Raw genomic sequence first — 11722 nt, forward strand, 5'->3', positions numbered from 1 at the left:
GAGTTGTGATGGATTTAAAGTACTCACAAATATGGTTAAATTTATCTAAGCAAAAAATCAAATTTGGGAAAATATGGCAGCAGATTAAAATAGAAGGAAAAAATAGGAGAATGGGAAAGTTTTCCAGGAACTTACAAATTACCACTGTGAAAATAAATGGGACATCACTCAGTTTACCACAGCTGTCATAGTGTGGTGGACAGTATAAAACAAAGGAACGGACATTCATACAAAGTTTGATTGGCTACCTAGGACTGAGAATGCTTGCCACCGTGAATATAGTCCATTGACAGAGCACTCTCTAGCATGTAGGACGAGGCCCTGAGTTTGATCCTCAGAATGACCAAACAACACCAATTAAACAAACAAAAAGCCCCCAGTTACCCGGGCACTGGTGGCTCTCCCCTGTAATCCTAGCTACTGAAGAGGGTGAGATCTGAGGATCACTGTTCAAAGCCACCCAAGGCAGGAAAGTCTGTTCGACTCTTACCACCTATAAACTGCTAGAAAACCGGAAGTGGCTCTGTGGCTCAAGCAGTAGAGGGCTTGCCTTGAGCTGCGGAGCACAGGGACAGCGCTCAGGCCCAGAATTCAAACCCCATGACCGACCCAAAAAAAAAAAAAAAAAACCCACAGTGCTCTCCATTCACTAAGAGAGTATGAAGAGATATTTTCCTTTATGGGGAAAATCAAATGACTTTCAAGCAGTTCTTAAAATGTTAAAAGTTGTAAGAAAGGGAATTTGTTTGTTTGTTAGCAGTGGTTGTATGATGTAGCTAAGCGTTGGGGTCCTGTTTGTGGCTTGAAGTTTTTCACCAAAGAAGGAGCCTTTACCTTTCTGTTCAGCAGGGCATGATGTGGGGTCATAAGGAAGAGGGAGAGTGAGGCTTATCAGAAGTCACATTAGAAATGGGGAGAGAATCTGAACTATACAAAGGGAATGCAACAAATGGTGTACTCAGTCATCATTTCCCCAAAATTCCAATGGCTGATAATTTAGTCCACAGTTAAGGTGGCTTGAAAAAATATCCCTTCAAGTTTCTTAACTTGCTAGTGGAAAGACAAACATGACATCCTCAAATATTTTCTTTTCCACCAGTCTTAAAAGTATAAAGATCTACCCCTAGAAATGAAAGTATAAAGTATACAATCCCTTAATAGACAGTTGTTTAGCAGAATGTGAAGTTCAAAATTTGCTTGTGGATTCTGTTGAAGCAGAGAGAATTAAGGAATAGCCTGAAAGTAAAAAGGAACACAAAGGCATAGAAGGAAAATTCAATAGAAAAGAAAATGCTTTCTTGGGTCGAGAAAACAGTGTGTGTGTGTGTGTTACAAAACTAAAAGACAGGTTTTAGTACAAGACATGCTCTCAGAGTTGTCTCAATGGTATCTGTCCCAATTCCTGGAATACTTGGACCCTTACAGATACTCATTAATTGGACAGCTTTTGTTTTCTTAAAATCAATCAGCTCAGAGAGACAAATGTTCAAGTCAAAAGAATGCTGTGAAGCTTCTGCTCTTTTCCTTAAAGCATCAAATTTTGTGTGTCTGTGTATATGTGTGTGTCTGTGTGTCTGTGTGTCTGTGTATGTGTGTTTCTGTATGGCTCATTTGCAGTTTCGTATGTTAATTTCCAGATAAAACAACCAGATCCTTTCCTCTTTTTCTTTTTATGGATTTTAGTAGCTCTTCAGTCTATAGTCACTTCATGTTAGGGGTGTTCCTTCATCCCAAATTATTCAAAAATGTTTAAAAATTTAAAATCAAACAGCATTAGTTTTCCAAATAGTACCATTGGTTGTACCTATAAAGAGTTTAAAAGTTTCAAAGATGAGACATGTTGATTCTAAATGATTTAACCAGGTCAAAAGTAGTTGAGATGATTTCTTGCTTTTTAGTTTCATGTTGTCCTACTATGTATCATGAGCAAAGCATTTCCAGGAAAATTTAGGTTTCTTGATATGAAGGGTGGCTGGAGAGAAAACAAAAAGAAAACAAAACAAAAAACCCCAAAAATCATTTCAGATCTAGCAAGCACTGGCTTTGAAACATTTTATCTAGTGCCCTCAAATCTAGTTTCAAATATAACAAGTTTTTCACTCAACATATTTTGTCAAACTTGTTAGGGTATAAAAATAAATTCTGTGTATCTGTGAAACAGGCAAGCGAAAACTAAAACTATCAAAGACATGCTTTCATAATAAGCAAGGCTCATATGGAAATGGTGTCACTTGGAATTGCCCAACAGCTGGCAGGTTGGCATCATCTGGGCAAAACATTTGTTGTTTACATACCTACAAATGTTTCCAGGATGAAGATGATAATGCTGTCTCTCTCTTAATGTGTGTGTGTGTGTGTGTGTGTGTGTGTGTGTGTGTGTGTGTGTGTGTGTGTGTACCTACTCTGGGTTTCATGCTTTCACTTGGCTCTTTTGTTAAAGGCTGCCACTCTACCACTTGAGCCACATTTCCACTTTCTGCTTTTTATAGGTTGACTGAAGATAGGAATCTCAGACATTTGTCTGCCTGGTCTGACTCCAAACTGTGGTTTTCACATCTCAGCCTACTGAGTAAGCTAGGAGTGCAAGCATGAGTCACTAAAGCCTGGCTTCCCTCTTTAAATCTTTCACTGCAACACTTTTAATACCTATGGCCCATGTTTTCTCTGCCTTTCATTTCTGTTAGCTTGTTAATAGTGTAACAACACATTTTCAAAGATAATTTTCCAACTAAAGTCAGATATATTATCACTGACACTGGGACCTTTGATATAAATTATTTAGAGAATATTACTGTTTAACAAGACCAGAAAGTATCTTTCCATGTATTGTTGTTTGTCAAAAACTCAGGTCAAAATTAAATTCATTGTACAAGATCAGTTTATAAATTTACAACTGAGAGTAGGTAGATAATGAAATCTTGGATCCATTATTCATATTTAATGAATAATAGAACATGGAAAGAACATATTTATTTTTAGGATCTTGCTCTACTAAAATGTTAAGGACACCTTTAAAATGCTCACAATTTATATTCAGCAATGATGGTTATCCAAACATGATTTTCATAATCTATCATAAAATATAGCAATTAGCCAGCCACTAGTGGCTTATGCCTGTAATCCTAGCTACTCAAGAGGCTGAGATCTGATGATCATGGTTCAAAACCTTCCCAGGCAGAAAAGTCCCTGGAAGTGGTGCTGTGGCTCAAGTGGTAGAGTGCTAGCCTTGAGTACAAAGAGGCTCAGGATTAGCAACCAGGCCTGAATTCAAGCCCATAACTGACAAAATAAATAATGTAGCAATCAATTAACTGTCATTTTATTAGCATAAATGAATTATACATGGAAGTTTTGAGACATTTATATACATGCATATAATATATTTGATCAAATTCACCCCATATGTTACTCTTATCTAATTCCTGTTCTTCTCCTTCCTTTTTTATAACTGAATTAATATTATAACTGATTAATAAATTTTATTGTGCTGTTTTCATCCCCCATCATTTTTGCTCTCCACCTCCTTCTGGTTATTTATTTATTTTAAGAGAGGGTCTTGCTATGCAGGCCAGGTGGCTTGGCACTTTGAAACTTTCTTCCTTTACCTTCTGAGTGCTGGGATTAAAGGTGTGACTACAATACCCCATTCACAACAGGTGTGAATAATGAGGAAATGTTTATTTTTATTTAACTTAAAATATTTTACCTTCATGTGTATTATTTTTGAGTATTGTTGACTTAGAAGGGGAAAAAAAACATTGCAGAATGTGATATCCATTTAAGCGGCCATCCAGCAAACTACTTTGGTTCAATATTTTAGACACTCTGGAAAAAAAAGAGAGAAAACAATATCATAGTAACTGTCTTTAGGTACATATAGGCTAATGGAGGTGTCAAGGAAGACTTGTACACCCCAGCTTGTGTATCAGAAACCTCAGCTTTGACTCTAGCTATGCTACTTATTATGAAGTTAGAAATCTTATTAAACACAGAAATTCTGAACTTCCTCACCTGTAAAATTGTGACAACTATAATAATATCATTATATGTACTTTGGAAGATGAGGATTTAGTGTGAGCAGTGAATATTACCCAGTACTTTGCCTTCCACCCCCACTCCCCTGAAGTATGCTTTTAGTTATAGTAAATCTTATTTTGTCCTCAATAGAGATGAAATACAAAACAACTAATGAGTTTTATTATGATAGAAAAAAAACTAGAAGGTCTGGAAAGGTGGCTCAGTGGTAGAGTGCTTGCCTTGCATGCATGAGCTCCTAGGTTCAATTCCTCAGCACCACATACGCAGACAAAGCTAGAAGTGGCACTGTAGCTGAAGGACAGCACCCAGCCCAGAGTTCAGGCCCAACGACCGACCAAAAAAAAATCCGAAAAATAACTAGAAATATTGTCAAATGTGAGTAGAGGAAGTTGAATAAAACCTTGATGGGGGCATTTTGGGGAAGGAAATTGGGAGAAAAAAAATGGAGGGGGTAACAATGTTGGCAAGAAATGTACTTACTACCTTATTTATGTATGTCTAACCCCTCTGTGCATCACTTTGAAATTAAATTAAATTTTAAAGAAGCTTGACAAATGGTTGGACAGATGACTAAAAAATTGTTTCTATGATAAAAATAACATACAAAAATATGATTTAAAAAATGATGTGTGTGTGTGTGTGTGTGCATATGCACATGCACACTTGAGTGCTAGATGGATCAAGGAAGGCTTGAACTCAGGTCCTGGAGCTTTGGCTTGGCTTGCTTCCTCTTGGCTCCTACCATTCGAGCCACTCCAACATTCTGGTTTATTAGAAATGGGTCTTATGGACTCTTCTGTCCCAGCTGACTTTGTTGCACTGTTCTCTAGGACTCGACCCCTTGAGTAGTTGGAGTAGTAGATATGATGAGCCACCACTGAGAATGAGACTTTTGAGGGTAATAGAAAAAGGTTGACAAGAGTGAGAATTCCATATTTTGGACAGTGGCAGGTAGTTCAGAAAGGTGAGACAGCTCAATTTGACATAGCTTCAACTAATGCAGAGAACCTATTCACTGTATTTACCAAGTACTTTCTCATCCCTGCACTTAGCTGACTGTGAGTGGAATGAGCAATAAAATAAAAGAAAAGAACAATGTCTTTAAGTCTTTGGGTATAGCAGAAATTATAAGAATGTTGCCTAATAATTTTGTGAGAAATGTCAAGAGTGTGTACAGCATTCTGGACCAAAGAGAGAAAATTCTCTCCATGGAGAAGTCCTTGGGTAGAAGAATTTGTGTTAGGAAAGCCCAAATGAGAAGCAGAATGTAAGATGAAAAGCAAATGAGGATCCAGACATTAGTTAGGAGGAAGAATTGGAAGCTGCAAAACAAAAAGGGACTTAGGTGGCAATGCATGATAAAGACCCATGACAGATGGAAGCTCTTCATGAGGCATTTTGATCATTTGTATCAGCTCTGGATAAGTTTGGAGCCATTAAATTCATGGGAGTGGACCTTAATTTCAAAGTAATACACTGACAAATGGAAGAGCAGTGGAAGTGTCTGTATTCATACTATCATCTTTATCACTATTGTCATTCTTCCTTCCTAAAGGCAACATGCATCAGGGTTAGGTCCTGGGACATGGAAGATGTGGGTTGAATTATAACATCCACAGTTCAGATCCCTATGTCTACAGTGGAGTCCTTTAGCTTAGATTATTTTCAAACCATATCATTTTCCCGGGCAGTCATCTCTTTTATTCTCAGTGAGTAATCTCTTTTTTAAAGTGAAAAATCACCCTTTAAACATTTTTATATCCTTAACTTGCTATTTTTTTATTCCATTTGGCTTACTTTAATAGACATATTCCTTTGACATGGCATCCATTTTCACCTTACTCTTTGAAAAATGAGAAATGTAACCTATACTAAGAAATAGGTCACAAAGATCAATGGAGAAAGAGTGACAGCCCCTACTGCTGCATTATTTAGGCTTGACTCATCTTGTGTGTTACATTTATCATGAAAAAGTAGGAAATTACCAAGAATTCACACCAAAAAGTCCCTCTTAAACTGCTGCCAACATTCTTCTTACAGTATTTTGTTTTTCTACTTTTTTATTAAAGATAAATATCAGATATACATTAGATGACATAAATACATACAATGTTATTCCTCTTATTAGAAAAATATTGTCCCATAGATGTCTTTCCCTCTGTCTTTTTTTTTTCTTTTGATTGGTACTGGTGCTTGAACCCAGGACCTTGTAGTTTGGATTGGTTTTTGTCAGTCAAGGCTAGTGCCCTACTATTTGAGTTACACCTTCATTTCTCTCATTTTTAATTAGTTGGAGAAAAGAGTCTCTCAGAGTTGTCTGCTTCAGTTGGCTTTGAACCTTGTCCACAGACCTTAGCCTCCTGAGTAATTAGAATTACAGGCCTGAGACATCAGCACCTGGTTGAATATACTATTTTCAATGTAAATGTAAATTCTAAAGCTAATTGCCCTATGTACTTTAAAAATAAGCCCTCCTTCATGCTAACAATTTGTAGTACACATCCAGATAGCTCACATTACTTGAACTCATTTAAGATTCTGGCAGATGTAAAGTAACATAAATGATTATACATTTTTTTGTCTCTTTATGCAAAAATTTTTTTTCTGGTTCTATCAACTACAGCTTTATGGTGAAGATTCTCAAGAAGATGTGCTTTAGGGTTGTAATAAGAAGGGATTATGATGAAGGGAATTAGCTTTTTAGGGACCTTAAGCATTGGCTATGGTGACAACAACCAGAGATTAGCAACAACAGGAAGCAATTGTCACCAGAATCGGCTAACAACATGAAGCAGAGCCTGGCAAAGATAATGTGGGCTCCTAAGGGTGGGTTGGAATATGGGGAGCAGTGGGTTTAATTTGCAGATTTTCAAGTTAAGAACTCTAAGAAACAAAATGTATTCTATTGTTGTTATAAACCACAAAAATCCCGGGAAATAAATTTTAAAATAATTGGTTTTCATAAAGTTCTTAGAACTAAGCAGCAGAAGAAATGGATTATTGATTTTTTTCTATTATAAGATTTCCCACTTTTCAGAAGAACTCTCTTTTTTTTCTATCAATGAGCATACATGAGTTGGTTGTTTCGGTTTTGACAAGCAATTATTTTAATCTTTCACCTTTATTACCTTGATTGAGAATATCTAATTTTTAATGTATTTTGTAATTTTTAATTTCTTATTTATACAGAAATAATTAGTGCCTTGGGAAATCTGATGAAATCAATGGGCTAAGAAGCCATTCCATTTTATGCTATTTTATTTATAAATCATCACCCCAACATGACTTAAAGACATCTCTAAATAGGTCTGAGGTGAAGAGCTTGAGATGTTACTTTTAATGTAGGAAATAACAGAATACCATTCTCTGATAAGAAGTGAAATTCAGCAGTGTTTTAACTTGTTCTAAAACTGGGATGTAAGTTCTATTTTCTTGTTTCATCCTTTGATTTCCTATGTGTTCCCACTCAACATAAGGAAGTAATTGTTCCCCGTAACACAAGATAGGGGACTGACAGCCATACTTTTCATTCCCCAAATTTAAGGGCTATGAAGATCTAGTTTGAACATAGTATAAAACATCTTTATCTTCCCAAGCATGGCACAATAGTTTGAAGTGTTATAAGACTATGCCTTTGGGACAACTGGTCATTGAAGAAAGTTATCATAACTTTCTCTGAGAATGATGATTTAATTTGCTTCCCCTAGTGCTCACTAAATGTATTATATGGACACTAGGAGTTACCACATGCTCCAAAGTAAAGCCTCTGTACTATCGGTTAAACTCAGTACCTTTAAATATCCAATTCTTCCCAATATGGCACTGTCATTGAAAATACTAAATAATCGAACAGCTTACTAAATTATCTTCCTAGAAAGCAAATTGTCTTGGAATTTTTTTTTGCCAACTTGAATTAGGGATTCTTGCAATTGCATGTTAGAAATACGTGTCATGGATATTTATTTTATTTTAAATGAAAATAGCAATAATACAACCACTTCATTGTATTAAGTGAAGTTGGGGAAATGTTATTAAATTAAGCTGTTAAATATTATATTATTAAATACAATTTTACTGATAACTAAAATTTAATTTCCTCCTTCAGTATAATATCTACCTAATAAATATAGCAAAATAGTAAAATTAGTAAATAAATTTGAACAAGTCATGAAATATTCATGTACACATACCTTGTGCTTCTAGTTTACTATCTTAGCAGTGGAAAACAATCAGCTAGATATATGGAGCAATTAAATAAAACCATCTCTGTTCATCTACACATAATTACAATGAAATGAGAAAGCAATGCCTTCCTTGGAAAGTACACAGTAAATTATTCAAAATATAGAAAGAGCATTAAATGTATAGGAATTTATCTTTTATTTAATTTTTGTTCTTGGTTCAATAGATGTACTTCATTAAGGAGTGAATTAATAATGTAAATCCTAGAATAAGAAAGGAAGGAAAAAAGAAGGAAAAAAGGAGGGAAGGAAGAAATTGAAGGATGGAAGGAAGAAATGAACGAAGGAAGGAAAGAAGAAAGCAAGGAAGGAAGGGAAGGAAGGAAGGAAGGAAGGAACCAGAAAAAGAAAGAATGAAAGAAGGAAAAGAAACAGCAGAGGGAGGTGGGAAAAAGTATAGTCCAAACTCTTTGAAAATTCAGAGCTCATTGCTTAAAGGAAATCCCTTTAAATTATTTAATTCTATGCTTTAATATAAGGCTATGATTTCAGGTACTTTTTTTTCTTTTATTTTTGTGTCAGTTTGGGGGCTTGTACCCAGGACCTCACTTTCTCATTTATCTTTTTATCTCCCTAGGTTGGTTTTGAATGGGGACCCTCAAATCTCACAGCCTCTTGAGTAGTTATGTTTGTAGACATGAGCCACCAGTGCCTGACTCAAATATCTTATATAGTTATTTTTGAATGTTGAATTAGTGTACTAAGAATGGACATAATTGCAAATCTTTATTAACAGTCAAGATATTCCAATCCTTTCTCTCTGTCTTTTTATTTTATTTATTCAATACTTTATGCAAGTTTTACATCAAATATTATTTAATAGGCTTATTTTATGACTATGTAAGTATTAGATTCCAAATAGGTACGTGATATAGTCTACTTCAATTAATTAGTTATACATCATTTTTTATGATATTCTGGTTTGAACTTAAGACCACACACTTGTTAGCACTTGTTCTATCATCTGAGCCATGAATGTAGTTTCCTGTTATCTATCTGTTTGACTGTCTGTCTGTCTATATCATTCTATTTGTCTATCTATATAATATGCCACAGTTTGAACTCAGGGCTTCATGCTTGCTCAGCTTGCTAACTTAACCAATGTTCTACCATTTCAGCCGTACCTCCAGCCTAGATTTTATTTTTGGAGATGAAATCTCATAGACCATTTTACCTGAGCTGGCTGGGAACTGTGATCCTCCAGATCTCAGGCTCTTCAGGAGATAGGATTGCAGGCTGAGCCACTTCTGGTCCTCTTTGAGATAGAGCCTCATTTTTAGAATTTGTTGTCCATCTGTTCTCTTTGACTTTACAGTTTTCTAATTTATATGCTTAAAAATCTGGTAATTCTATTTGTCCCCCACTTCTTGCTTGTTTTCCTGGATCTGGTTTATTTATCTTTATTGTTTCTACCTTCATTATAGAGGAAGCTATTCTTTAGTAATTTCTGAGAGAGAAATTGGGAGGTGAAAATATTGGGATAATACATATTTAAAAATGTTATTCTGTCATACACATGGCTGGTATCTGGGCTAGGTATAAAATGTGAGGTTATATTAGCTTCCTATAGAATTGTCTAATACTTTACAGTTTACAGTATTGACCCTATTACAGTAGGGTTCTTTAAAAATTTATTTGAAAATGCTGAAAACAGAGGAACTACAGTGAAATAAATTAGGCAAAGGGTACCTTTCCTTTTCAATAATGCCAACCTTTCCCTTGCTGTCTCCCAGTTTTTCCCTCCCATTCTACCCACATGTTGTATAGCTCATTTTCAACATGGTGTCCAGTGAGTACTATTGAAGCATTTGTTTACCCATTGCTACTTCTACATGAACAAATGAGGGTCTATTTAAATAATGAATCTTTTTGTATATAAGATCTTTTCATATTTCTTATGTACAATGCATATTTGCAAGGAACTGTTTTATTTATTGTCCTACAATTGAGCACACATATTTGTACATGTATTTATATTTATAGTATCTGTCACCACTCTTCAAAACAACTAAGAGACATAGTCAACTAAAGAATCCATAAGCCAGGGACTGGTGCCTCACACCTGTTAAATGAATCCGTTAAAAGAGTAAAACAATTATTTACAGATTGGCATACATATGTAAATATATATGTGCATATGTATATAGGAATATGTGGGTGTAACTCAACCCAACAGAGAATTAAAATAATGAACCAAGTAAAATGTAGGAAAAAGGCCAGAATAGACATTTCTCTAAAGGGACAAATAGTAGTCATATATAATAAACAGCACTCATCATCAGGGAAATGCAACTAAAAATCAAATGAGATTTTATGTATCCAACAAAGAAAAGCTATTGTCAAAAAAGACCAAACAGCAAGCTTTGGTAAGGATATGAAGGAAAAAGGACCCCATACACAAGTTGATATGAATTTTAAAGTAATCCAGCTGTATGGAAAACAGTATGGAGGGTCTTTAAAATTCATTCATCCATATGAGCCAGAAATTCCACTAGGGGATATATATCCAACGGAAATGAAACAAGTATATTGCAGAGACATCTGCATTTTCTTTGCAAATGGACTGTCGTAGTCATAACAATATTATTCAAAATAGCCCATACCTGGAAATTACATAATTGTTTATCAACTTACAAAGAGATAAAGAAAAGGTGAACACATATGGACTTGAATATCTTTCAGTCATAAATAAGCAAGAAATTCTAACATTTTTGGCCACCTGGATAGAACTCGAGGACATTATGTTAACTGAAATAAGGCAGGTGCAGAAAATCAAATACAATATAATCTCACTTTATATGAAGGATTTACAAAAAATCCCTTGTGTAGAAGGCAAGGGAAGAATGGTAGTTTATAGGGGAGATATGGGGAAAGTAGAGAAGAAGGAAGTGTGAGAAGTTGGTCGATGGGTCCCTAGTTATAGATACAGAGGAGAAGAAATTCAGGTGTGCTGTTGTACATCAGGATGTCTATAAACAATAATGGATTGTTTATTTCAATGAAAAATGCTAGAAGGAAGGATTTTTGAAAGTGTTTGCCATATAGAAGTAATTAAGTATTTAAAGATAGACATATTTAATTTGTCTAAATATTACACAGTGCATGCATGTATTAAAATGTTACATTACCATGTACAATTTTGTGATTTAATGTATCAATTAAAATAAATGTAGTCATCCAACTCTTTAGTTAAAATTTTATAATTATTATACAAAGAATTCAAAATTATTCATCTTTGGGACCATTTTTGTGTTCAGGTTTTATGTTGATTAAGAACAAAGCTGGCCTTACCTGTATTATATTGCATCATGTTCTTCCTCATCTTTTTCCCTTCTGTTAATGAGAACTAAGATGTTGGATAGCAGAAAATGTCTTGAACTAAAGTTACCCCAACTCCATGCAGTAAGAAATGATGCTTTGTTTACATTGCTGAGTTTCTTTGT

This window comes from Dipodomys merriami, unplaced genomic scaffold, assembly GCF_024711535.1.
Source record: "Dipodomys merriami isolate MVZ:Mamm:240054 unplaced genomic scaffold, mDipMer1.0.p SCAF_1453, whole genome shotgun sequence".
NCBI classification, from domain to species: Eukaryota; Metazoa; Chordata; class Mammalia; order Rodentia; family Heteromyidae; genus Dipodomys; species Dipodomys merriami.